Source organism: Ranitomeya imitator, chromosome 1 (genome assembly GCF_032444005.1).
Source record: "Ranitomeya imitator isolate aRanImi1 chromosome 1, aRanImi1.pri, whole genome shotgun sequence".
Taxonomy (NCBI): Eukaryota; Metazoa; Chordata; class Amphibia; order Anura; family Dendrobatidae; genus Ranitomeya; species Ranitomeya imitator.
The window spans coordinates 730,818,677-730,831,787 of NC_091282.1; the positions used below are offsets into that span (position 1 = coordinate 730,818,677).

The window sequence follows — 13,111 nt, forward strand, 5'->3', positions numbered from 1 at the left end:
TTCCTTAACCAAGAAGTAGACTCACCAGAGTACGATGGCACTGATCCAGGGGAGATCCCCAAGTACGTCCCCCTCAAGAAGACAGACAATACTCTTTACTCTCAGATGATGCTAAGAGATTTAGTTTAGGGACAGCGGGAGAACTCCATGTGAAGCTAGTGAAGGGTTCAGCTGCCTGGAGGCCTCTCACAAGGGGAGAGCTTCTGAGGTGTCTGGATGAAGAAATCCACCTCCCTTTTCCCCATCACATGGACAGTCTCGAAGGAACTTTCTTTTTAGGGAAAAACTTAGTGTTTAGGGGGGATTGTCAAGTTGAAAATATATATCTTTATACTCTTTTGTACTTTTATATATTCTTATGCTGTGAAACAATAAGTTTTTCCCCTTATGTTTGCTAATGCAAATTTAACTGTATTTAAGATGGCTGCCAGTATTCACATAAGTTAGAAGATATTCAAAGACTTAGAGATTAATATGATAAAGACAATGACCGTAATAAGGACAGTTGGTGGGCAGACACCTTCTCCTTTCTTAATCCAGCGAATTGGTTTGAGGGACTTGCGGCTGGATAGCTGGAATCTTGTAAAGTTTGTTACATATCGCTGCCTTTATCCTTGTCATGTATGTAATACTAAAACTTGTTCTTTGGTGTATTTCTGTATGTATTAGGAAATTCTGCACTAAGACAACTAATGATGAAACCAAAAGCGTTGCCACCCCTGCTCTCTCCACCGATTTCACAAAGTTACCAGATGAAGATGTTGAAGCCAAGCGCATGGCTATCTTCAAAAGATCCCCACCACCGTCATCAACAATTGTTATTCATAAATTCTAGTATACAGGGGGGACGGGTACGCCGCAACAGCCATGGCTGGTAACATGGCACCAGTCATGTGAAGACCAGTACCCCTCGAGCTTATAGCTTGGGATAGTACCTCTGATGCTGGACATTAATTAACAACATTTATCTAGGGGGGAATGTGAAGGAACAAATTATGAAAGATTCTCCATTTTGTGCTTTGACTCCATTTTGTTGTTGGTTAAAGATAAATTCTGTTATTTATTTAGGTAGAAGGTTACAGCTGCTATGAAATAATTCTGTCCTGTTTCTCACGAAGATAATATTTTGTTATTCAGCTAGTCTATGGTTCATAATTGGTATAAAGACCTTGAGTGTTCTAAATGGAGCCGAGCCAGATAAGAGACTCGTGGGGGTATCGCTATACAAGACTGAGGCATCTGTTAATATGTTTTTCTATGCCAAAAAGACATGACCATATCTGTAGTTTCCATTTTTCCTGTATCCTCATGGGTTAAGTTTTTCCTGTATTCTTATAGGTTAAGAACTGTGAACGTGTTCTTATGCTGATGGTTGAAGTATAATTTCTATGACTATGAAAAGTCAGACAATAAACAGGGGCACAGAGATCTGCTCGATCCCCCACACAGAGGCACGAGTCTCCGTCTGGTCATTTTCAGTTGCCGGCAACGCCCTTTAGATTAATTTGGAAATCACTGAGTCAACCGTGAAGGGTCACTTTAGATCCTCCCTCAACAATTACACTGGCTACCCATTCGCTACAGGGTCCAGTATAAACTCATCTCTCTCACCCACAAAGCTCTCCACAGTTCTGCACCGCCTTATATTTCCTCTCTCATCTCCGTCTATCGCCCTACACGTGCCCTCCGTTATACAAATGACCTAAGACTAAAATCCCCTTTAATCCGAACCTTGCATCTCCGTCTCCAAGACTTCTCTCGTGCTGCGCCAGCTCTCTGGAATGCACTTTCCCAGACGATCAGACGGATACCTAGCCCCAACCTATTCAAGTGCGCTTTGAAAACCCATCTCTTCAAACAAGCCTACCAAATCAACTACTCAGTAAACTAACTTTGTCCTGTTCCCTCCTTCCAAATATTACCCTGAATCTGCACCCTACTATTCATCTGTCTCCACACCCTCCATGCACACGATAACTGCACTTGATACTTGACTATTACACTTAAACACACGGGCTGATGACCGGATCATGCAGCTTTATATGAAAATCCCTATTTATTATAATTGCCAGACCTGAAATAACAAGCACTTTTCACCTATTGTGTCCCCCCCATTTCCTTGTAGATTGTAAGCTTGCGAGCAGGGACCTCACCCCTAATGTCACCGTTTAAATTGTCTTAACTCGTACCGAATTTATTGTCTGTACATATCCCCGCTTAATTGTAAAGGGCTGCGGAATATGTTGGCGCCATATAAATACAAAAATTATTATTATTATTATTATAGGCAAACAATATATATATTTTCAGGTTTTACATTTTAAAAATTACAAAAAGGAAAATAGACTGATGCAAAAGTTTGGGAAACCTTGGAGATTTGTTCACTATCAACATTAGGAAAGGTCAGGTGACGCAAATTTCCCAGCTTTATTAAAAAAAAAGCAGCCCTTTCTAGCTGTATGCCAAAAAAAAACAGCAGTATGCTTAGAACTCTGAAATGAAAATGCTGGAGACCCACAAAGCAGGGGAAGGCTATAAGAAGATAGCAAAGCGTTTTCAATTTGCCCATTCCTCAGTTCAAAATGTAATTAAAAAATGGCAGTTAACAGGAACGCTGGAGGTCAAGACAAGGTCTGGAAGACCAAGCAAAAGTTCAGTAAGTGCTGCTCATAGGATTGCTAAAGAGGTAAATCAGAACCCCCGCTTGACTGCGAAAGTGCAAAAGACCTTCAGAAAGATTTAGCAGACTCTGGAATTGTGGTACATTGTTCTACTGTTCAGAGATACCTGCATAAATATGGCCTTCATGTAAGAGTCATCACAAGAAAACCTCTCCTGCATCCTAACCATAAAATTCAGCATCAGAAGTATGCAAAAGAACATCTAAACAAGCCTAATGAATTTTGGAAACATGTCCTGTGGACCGATGATCAAAGGTATGTGTGAAGAAAAAAGGGCATGGAATTTCAGGAAAAGAACATCTCGCCAACCATTAAGCATGGGGGTGGATCAATCATGCTTGGGGTTGTGTTGCAAAGACCTCAAAATTTTCCAAGGAAGAATGGATTCAAATCCCTCAAACAAGAATTGAAATACTCTTGTCTGGCTACAAAAAGTATTTACAAGCTGTGATACTTTCAAAAAGGGGCTGCTACTAGGCACTAACCATGCAGGGTGCCCAAACTGTAGCATTGTCCCCTTTTACTTTTTGCAATTTTTAAAATGTAAACGATGAAAATATATATTTGTGTTTACTAAAATACAAATGATAGGTTTCATAATTAGCTTTAGGCCTTTTAGAGATCATTCCATGTTCAATTTGCTTAACTGTTCACAATAAAAGTAATTTTGACCAGGGGTGCCCAAATATTTGCATGCCAGTGTAACAGCACGCTCCAGCTCAAAACAGTGCTTACAACCTGAATAGAAAACGGCCGGTAAGCCCTGCATATGTTCTTCTGCCTAGCAGCCGTGGTCGGTCTCCAAGGCAACAAGCTGTAAACAAAACAAAACTGTGCTGCAAATTATAACAAGCAATAAATTGCAACATTGCTATTAATTACAAGGACTATCTGACAATATCAATGTATGAAGGATAGGAATAACCTTTACCTACATTCAGGCGCAAGAATTCTCAATAAGAGCTATGAAATGATTACCGTATATTGCAATGACTTTTTTTTCTATGTATTTTATTTTAAGATAAATGATACAATAAAGCGATTGCGAGTAAATCTCTGGAAAACAGAAGCACAAATGGTGGGGAGGGTCCCCCTGGACCGATGTATTGTCTCTGAGTAATGAACCACCTCCCAAATGAGATCTCTGAAGACAGAAGTTGTCTCGGGAGACTCCTCAAGTCTAAAGCAGCACAAGTCATAAACGATTTCTCCAGGCAAAACACAAGGAAAACGAAGGATCCCAGTCCGTGCATTATAGCGTAGACACATACTATAACTCCCATTTTCTAGTCTTTATTTTTTTCTATATTGGGAATCAGGAATTTTACCTTCCAAGGACAGAAAAGTCCTCACATGTTGTAAACAATCCGTACTCCATCGAGCATGGAGGGCAGCGTGAATGTGATGCGCTACCGTCTGCGGGTTACCATGGAGACGCTATCATCCTACCGATGAACGATGACCCACAATGCAATGTTTCAAAACACCCCCTGTGACTGGCATACAGTGGCACTGCAGTCGGGAAGGACTAGGCTCCGTCTTGCAAACAGGACTGCAATGCAGTAAATGCTGACAATGGAGTCTATTAACCCCTTTCATGCCAGATGCCCCTGCAAATACACTGATGGATAAGGTGGGAAATGATCACGAGAGCCTCGTTCGTACCATACATTTTACAAAAAATAAAACATACAAGGAAAGAAACAACAGTATTTAGGAGCAGACAGGAAGACATCACATTTTGGGGAAAAAAAAGACCAAGAGAATAAAGTAGCAAAAAAGTACAAATAAAAAGATAAAATCTAAAAAAAAATTCTAGATAATCACAAATACAGTATAAAATCCCCCCCAAAAAGAGACTTGTCTGATATGTTTAGCTATATGCTTATATATACAAAAGCTCTGCTAAACTCAGAAGTTGTAAGATGTGAGCTAGGACTCAGACAGAAAGGGCCACAATGCAAGAACAATAATAGATCATTATAATGTACATTTCCACCTGTTTTGGAAGCGGTAGTGGCCCCCTTACCTCTTGGGTCCCTGTGTGTGTGCAGAGCCGTATTTGCCACTAGGCACTTGAGGGCACGTGCCTAGGGCGCCAGGATGCGGAGGGGTGGCACATGAGCAAGTTTTTTTTTTCTTTAGTCCGGGGGTCAGACCGCCCTCCCTCCCACCCCAGTTTTCCAGCTGCTGCGGGGGTCTCGGATCCCGCACTGACACCGCTGTGGAGTGCGAGGCAGTGCTGATGAGAGGATGTCACATTAGGATCCCGCGGTCACATATAAGTGGCACACGAAACCAGTGATGAGGTCAGTGCTGGAGAGGAGGGAAGTCCCGGGCCGGCTGGTGATAGAGGAGGTATGGCTGCAGGTGAGGGGGCGGAACCAGTACTCAGGTCCCAGCTCCGGGATTTCCCGTCCTCCCTCTCCGCTCACAGTTTGAACTGGTGGCGGCAGCGGCTGAGAGCGGTCACCGGGGATGTGAATTCTCTGTCCTGACCACCACATCGGAGCCGCTCCTTATACATGTGAGGTGAGTGCGAGCACCGGAAACTGGCATATGTGTGACTGAGTATTAATGAGGGGCTCAGCCAGACTGTGTGCGGGGGTCTGCGTGTGTGCGCGGGTCTGTGTGTGCCTCTGTGTGTGTGCGGGTCTGTGTAAGCAGCCATTGTCTGATGGGACTACTGCTCCCATCGGCTATGAATGCTCACAGTGACAGCTAGCCGATGATGGGAAAGTAGTCCCATCAGACAATGCATGTGTTCAGTAGTAAAAAAAAACCATACAGAACATAGAGCAGACATACAGTACATACTCACCAATCACCTAGTCCCCGAAGCCCATGATCTAATAAAAATAACATAATAAACCAACGTATACTTACCTTTCCAGTTAATAATGAGTGTTCCACGATGATCTCTCGTGTAGAACAGTGACATCGGGTGATGTCACTGCTCTATAGGGCCTCCGCGATGAACTGACAGGCGGAGGTAATCCTCCGCGGTGTATCTCTCCACCGCTGCTGGGAGAGAGGTCACCCGAGTTCATTCTCTCGTCGGAGTGAGAGTGCACCACCACATTATGGGTGTCAGATCCGAGCATTCCTACATGAACAGTTTCTTGGAAAGTGGATTGGTCATCGTGGGCCAGTTGAATGGCCACCAAGGTCTCCCAATCTTACCCCCTTAGACTTTTATCTTTGGGGTCATCTGAAGGCAATTATCTATGCTGTGAAGATATGAGATGTGCAGAATAGCGATCCGAGAAGACAACTAGAGTGGACCCTCTGGACCGTGGGGAGACCTACCCCTGGGCGAGCGGACCTAAGGTGGAAAACGACCCCTATACAGGGACCGCTAGGAGCAAGCCCAGAGGTCACTCACCCACGGTGAAGATACCAGGAGGGACGGCTCCAGGAAGAAGGGAAAAAGAGGAGGCTGGATACAAGAAAAACATACAGGTATCCGTGGACGTGTCTGGAGCACCGGGAGGCCGAAACGAAGTGGCCGCTGAGGAAACAAACAAAACAACAAAGGGAGGTAAGAACAAAAGCAGGGTGACCAGCAAAAGAAAGGTAATAAACCAAGAGAAGGTAGGCACAGAAGGGAAGCGTAAACACAGACGAAAACGGCGAGCACGCAGAGGAGGGAAGCTGAGAGAGCCGGAGGCAATAGCAAAAGAGGTAAAACAATCTGGCACCAGAGAACCGGAGAGCCTACCTCTTATAGTAGAGGCAGGAACAGGATTGGGTAAGAGAAGACTGACCTAATGACCTCAGGAAGGGGTAACAGGGAAACTGCGCCTGCGCCCCTGGGGAAACCTAGTGCGCCTGCGCAAAGAGAGCGTACCAGCCAAGGACCCGGACACCGGAAGTGCTGGGGAATCACAGAAGCGCACGGACCCGGAAATGGAATGCCGGGAGCGCGCTGCAGCAGAGGAGGATCCGGCGCTCACAGGACCAGGAGCAGGATTGGCGGAAGCAGACCTCGGGACAGAGCGATGAGAGCCGCGGACCCCAGGCAGAGCAGCGGAGGAGCGGCGACGCAGAGGAGCGGCGTTGGTAACATGCAGCATCTGAAACAACGGATACTGGAAGCCTGTGCTAGCATTTCTTCTGCGGTGTTGCTATCAGTGTGTCAAGAGTGGGAGAAGAGGGTTGCACTGACAATCCAGCACAATGGGCAGCACTATGAACACATTTTATAAGTGGTCATAAACTTGTAAATAACTCATGAAAGACTAAAGTTACGCTAAAACCAAGGACACCATTCTTTTTCTTGTGAAATTCTCAATAAGTCTGATATGTCACATGACCCTCTTCCCATTGGAAAAAATAAAGTTGGATCCAAAATTGCCGACTTCAAAATGGTCGCCATGGTCACCACCCATCTTGAAAAGTTTTCCCTCTCCCATATACTAATGTGCCACAAACAGGAAGTTGATATCACCAACCTTTCCCATTTTATTTAGGTGTATCCATATAAATGGCCCACACTGTAGTATAATGTACCAGATAGTTCTCAATATAGTATCATGCACTTCTCATAGGCCTGTATAGTATAATGCATTCCCCGTAGGCATGCATAGTATAATGCTCTCCCCATAGGCCTATATAATGTAAAGCTCTGCCCATAGGCTTGTATAATGTAATGCTCTCCCCATAGGTCTGTCTAGTATAATGCTCTTCCCATAGGTCTGTATAGTATAATGCGCTCCCCATAGGCCTGTATAGTATAATGCTCTCCTCATAGGCCTGTACAGTATAATGCTCTCCCCATAGGCCTGTATAGTATAATGCTCTCCCCATAGGCCTGTATAGTATAATTCTCTCCCCATACGCCTGTATAGTGTCATGCCCTCCCCACAAGCCTGTATAGTGTAATGCTCTCTCCACAGGCCTGTATAGTATAATGCACTCCCCATAGGCCTGTATAGTATACTGCACTCCCCATAGGCATGTATAGTATAATGCTCTCCCCATAGGCCGCCGAGTAGTGACATCATCGTGACCCGTCAGTGTCTGCGTCAGTGATGTCAGACGCTGAGAGGGGGATGATGGGAGAGGGAGCGTAACGCTCCTTCACTCAGCAATGCGGTCAGCTGTATCGGCATCTAGCCGATACAGTTGCACTTGCGATGACGGGTGGGGGGTCCAATACCGGGCCCCCACTGCCTCCTCAGGGGCCCCATAGCGGCCGGGCGGCAGTGCAGGGAGATCGATTCTCCCTGCTCTGCCGCAGAATGTAAATGTATTGGCGCGCTGTGCATGCCGATACAGTTACATAGCGTAGCTCCAGGTGGGTCCCCTCAGAGCACGGGGCCCGAGGCGACTGCCCCCTCTTTCCCCTCCCCGGTAGCTACGCTACTGCATACAGTCTAGATCATGTGAAGTAATTATCCGCTCCCTACTCTTCCTTGGTAAGGCCTCATCTGAAATACTGTGTCCAGTTCTGGGCACATTTTAAAAAAAGACATTGGAAAACTGGAGCAAGTTCAGAGAAGACCTACCAGGATGGGGAGCGGACTGCAAAGTATGTCCTACAAGGAACGGTTAAAGGTCCTGGGAATATTTAGTTTGCAAAAGAGAAGGCTAAGAGGAGACTTAATAGCTGTCTACAAATATCTGAAAGCCTGTCACAGTGTAGAGGGATCATACTTATTCTCATTCTAACCAAATAATCATGAATTCCTTTCCTCTTACCTACCCACCTGTACTCCTCTGCTGACCTGCTCTTCAACCTTAACCCCTTCATGACCCAGCCTATTTTGACCTTAATGACCTGGCCGGTTTTTGCAATTCTGACCAGTGTCCCTTTATGAGGTAATAACTCAGGAATGCTTCAACGGATCCTAGCGGTTCTGAGACTGTTTTTTCGTGACATATTGGGCTTCATGTTAGTGGTAAATTTAGGTCAATAAATTCCGCGTTTATTTGTGATAAAAACGGAAATTTGGCGAAAATTTTGAAAATTTCGCAATTTTCACATTTTTAATTTTTATTCTGTTAAACCAGAGAGTTATGTGACACAAAATAGTTAATAAATAACATTTCCCACATGTCTACTTTACATCAGCACAATTTTGGAAACAACATTTTTTTTTGCTAGGAAGTTAAAAGGGTTAAAATTTGACCAGCGATTTCTCATTTTTACAACGAAATTTACAAAACCATTTTTTTTAGGGACCACCTCACATTTGAAGTCAGTTTGAGGGGTCTATATGGCTGAAAATACCCAAAAGTTACACCATTCTAAAAACTGCACCCCTCAAGGTGCACAAAACCACATTCAAGAAGTTTATTAACCCTTCAGTTGCTTCACAGCAGCAGAAGCAACATGGAAGGAAAAAATGAACATTTAACTTTTTAGTCACAAAAATGATCTTTTAGCAACAATTTTTTTATTTTCCCAATGGTAAAAGCAGAAACTGAACCACGAAAGTTGTTGTACAATTTGTCCTGAGTACGCTGATACCTCATATGTGGGGGAAAACCACTGTTTGGGCACACGGCATAGCTTGGAAGGGAAGGAGCGCCATTTGACTTTTTGAATGAAAAATTGGCTCCACTCTTTAGCCGACACCATGTTGCGTTTGGAGAGCCCCCGTGTGCCTAAAAATTAGAGCTCCCTCACAAGTGACCCCAAATTGGAAACTAGACGCCCCAAGGAACGTATCTAGATGCACAGTGAGCACTTTAAACCCTCAGGTGCTTCACAAATTGATCCGTAAAAATGAAAAAGTACTTTTTTTCACAAAAAAATTCTTTTAGCCTCAATTTTTTCATTTTCACACGGGCAACATGATAAAATGGTTCCTAAAATTTGTTGGGCAATTTCTCCTGAGTACACCGATACCTCACATGTGGGGGTAAACCACTGTTTGGGCACATGGTAAGGCTCGGAAGGGAAGGAGCGCCATTTGACTTTTTGAATGAAAAATTATCTCCATCGTTAGCGGACACCATGTCGCGTTTGGAGAGCCCCTGTGTGCCTAAACATTGGAGCTCCCCCACAAGTGACCCCATTTTGGAAACTGGACCCCCCAAGGAACTTATCTAGATGCCTAGTGAGCACTTAAAAACCCTCAGGTGCTTCGCAAATTGATCCGTAAAAATGAAAAAGTACTTTTTTTTTCACAAAAAATTTATTTTCGCCTCAATTTTTTCATTTTCACATGGGCAATAGGATAAAATGGATCCTAAAATTTGTTGGGCAATTTCTCCCGAGTACGCTGATACCTCATACGTTATCTAGATGTATATTGAGCACTTTAAACCCCCAGGTGCTTCACAGAAGTTTATAACGCAGAGCCATGAAAATAAAAAATAATTTTTCTTTCATCAAAAATTATGTTTTAGCCTGGAATTTCCTATTTTGCCAAGGGTAATAGGAGAAATTGGACCCCAAATTTTGTTGTACAGTTTGTCCTGAGTACGCTGATACCCCATATGTGGGGGTAAACAACTGTTTAAGCGCACGGCAGGGCTCGGAAGGGAAGGCACGCCATTTGGCATTTTAAATGGAAAATTAGCTCCAATCATTAGCGGACACCATGTCACGTTTGGAGATCCCCTGTGTGCCTCAACATTGCAGATCCCCCACAAATGACCCCATTTTGGAAACTATACCCCCAAAGGAACTAATCTAGATGTGTGGTGAGCACTTTGAACCCCCAACTGCTTCACAGAAGTTTATAACGCAGAGCCATGAAAATAAAAAAAAAAAATTATTTTCTCAAAAATGATTTTTTAGCCCGCAATTTTTTATTTTCCGAAGGGTAACAGGAGAAATTTGACCCCAAAAGTTGTTGTCCAGTTTCTCCTGAGTACGCGGATACCCCATATGTGGGGGTAAACCACTGTTTGGGCATACCTCGGGGTTTGGAAGGGAAGTAGTGATGTTTTGAAATGCAGACTTTGATGGAATGCTCTGCGGGTGTCACGTTGCGTTTGCAGAGCCCCTGATGTGCCTAATCAGTAGAAACTCCCCACAAGTGACCCCATTTTGGAAACTAGATCCCCAAAGGAACTTATCTAGATGTGTGGTGAGCACTTTAAACCCCCAAGTGCTTCACAGATGTTTATAACGCAGAGCAGTGAAAATAATAAATACATTTTCTTTCCTCAAAAATAATTTTTTAGCCCAGAATTTTTTAATTTTTCCAAGGGTAACAGGAGAAATTTGACCCCAATAGTTGTTGTCCAGTTTCTCCTGAGTACGGTGATAGCCCATATGTGGGGGTAAACCACTGTTTGGGCACATGCCGGGGCTCGGAAGTGAAGTAGTGACGTTTTGAAATGCAGACTTTGATGGAATGCTCTATGGGCGTCACATTGCATTTGCAGAGACCCTGATGTGGCTAAACAGTAGAAACCCCCCACAAGTGACCCCATTTTAGAAACTAGACCCCGAAAGTAACTTATCTAGATGTGTGGTGAGCACTTTGAACCCCCAAGTGCTTCACAGAAGTTTATAACGCAGAGCCGTGAAAATAATAAATACGTTTTCTTTCCTCAAAAATAATTTTTTAGCCCAGAATTATTTATTTTCCCAAGGGTTACAGGAGAAATTGGACCCCAAAAGTTGTTGTCCAGTTTCTCCTGAGTACACCGATACCCCAAGTGTGGGGGTAAACCATTGTTTGGGCACACGTTGGGGCTCAGAAGGGAAGTAGTGACTTTTGAAATGCAGACTTTGATGGAATGGTCTGCGGGCGTCACGTTGCGTTTGCAGAGCCCCTGGTGTGCCTAAACAGTAGAACCCCCAAGTGCTTCACAGACGTTTACAACGCAGAGCCGTGAAAATAAAAAATCATTTTTCTTTCCTCAAAAATGATGTTTTAGCAAGCAATTTTTTATTTTCACAAGGGTAACAGGAGAAATTGGACCCCAATTATTGTTGTGCAGTTTTTCCTGAGTATGCTGGTACCCCATATGTGGGGGTAAACCACTGTTTGGGCGCACGTCGGGGCTCGGAAGTGAGGGAGCACCATTTGACTTTTTGAATACAAGATTGGCTGGAATCAATGGTGGCGCCATGTTGCGTTTGGAGACCCCTGATGTGCCTAAACAGTGGAAACCCCTCAATTCTACCTCCAACACTAACCCCAACACACCCCTAACCCTAATCCCAACTGTAGCCATAACCCTAATCACAACCCTAACCACAACCCTAATTCCAACCCTAACCCTAAGGCTATGTGCCCACGTTGCGGATTCGTGTGAGATTTTTCAGCACCATTTTTGAAAAATCTGCAGGTAATAGGCACTGCGTTTTACCTGTGGATTTACCGTGGATTTCCAGTGTTTTTTGTGCGAATTTCTGCAGATTCCTATTGAGGAACAGGTGTAAAACGCTGTGGAATCCGCACAAAGAATTGACATGCTGCGGAAAATACAACGTAGCGTTTCCGCGCGGTATTTTCCGCACCATGGGCACAGCGGATTTGGTTTTCCATAAGTTTACATGGAACTGTAAACCTGATGGAACACTGCTGCGAATCCGCAGCGGCCAATCCGCTGCGGATCCGCAGCCAAATCCGCACCGTGTGCACATAGCCTAATTCTAAAGGTATGTGCACACACTGCGGAAAACGCTGCGGATCCGCAGCAGTTTCCCATGAGTTTACAGTTCAATGTAAACCTGTGGGAAACAAAAATCGCTGTACACATGCTGTGGAAAAACTGCACGGAAATGCAGGGGTTTACATTCCGCAGCATGTCACTTCTTTCTGCGGATTCCGCAGCGGTTTTACAACTGCTCCAATAGTAAACTGCAGTTGTAAAACCGCAGCGAAATGCGCAGAAAAAACGCGGTAAATCCACGTATTCTGGTCCTCTGTGGATTTTTCCGCAGCGGATTTGATAAATCCGCAGTGCTAAACCGCTGCGGAAAAATCCACAGAGGACCAGAATACGTGTGCACATACCGAAACCCAAACCCTAACCCTAACCCTAGTTCTTGCCCCAACCTTAGTGGAAGAAAAAAAAAATGTCTTTATTTTATTATTGTCCCTACCTATGGGGGTGACAAAGGGGGGGGGGGGGGCAATTTAGTATTTTTTTTATTTTGATCATTGTGATAGTTGATAGGTCACAGTGATCAAAATGCACTTGAAACGAATCTGCCGGCCGGCAGATTCGGCGGGCGCACTGCGCATGCGCCCGCCATTTTGGAAGATGGCGGCGCCCAGGAAAGAAGACGGACGGATCACAGGAGGCACGGTAAGTATGATGGGGTGGGGGGGGGAGCACGGGGGTGGATCGGAGCATGGGGGGGTGGATCGGAGTACGGGGGGTGCATCGGAGTACGGGGGGTGCATCGGAGCACGGGGCGGGTGGATTGGAGCACCAGGGGGGTGGATCGGAGTGCAGGGGGGGTGGATCGGAGTGCAGGGGGGTGGTTGGAGCACGGGGGTGGAATTGGAGCA

The 13,111-nt window shown here is 44.7% G+C and overlaps 1 protein-coding gene across 3 annotated transcripts in view; it reads right to left on the reverse strand.

Moving 5' to 3' along the window:
- Positions 1-13,111, reverse strand: part of ARMH4 (armadillo like helical domain containing 4) — a 255,572-nt gene that overhangs the window by 217,966 nt on the left and 24,495 nt on the right. The window contains exon 1 of one of the 3 annotated variants that reach the window (XM_069733193.1): positions 4,010-4,138. The exons of the other annotated variants lie outside the window; for them this stretch is intronic. The gene's annotated coding sequence lies outside the window, so the exon portion shown is untranslated. Of the gene's footprint in view, positions 1-4,009; positions 4,139-13,111 lie in introns of those variants that run through there. 3 annotated transcript variants of the gene reach the window in all.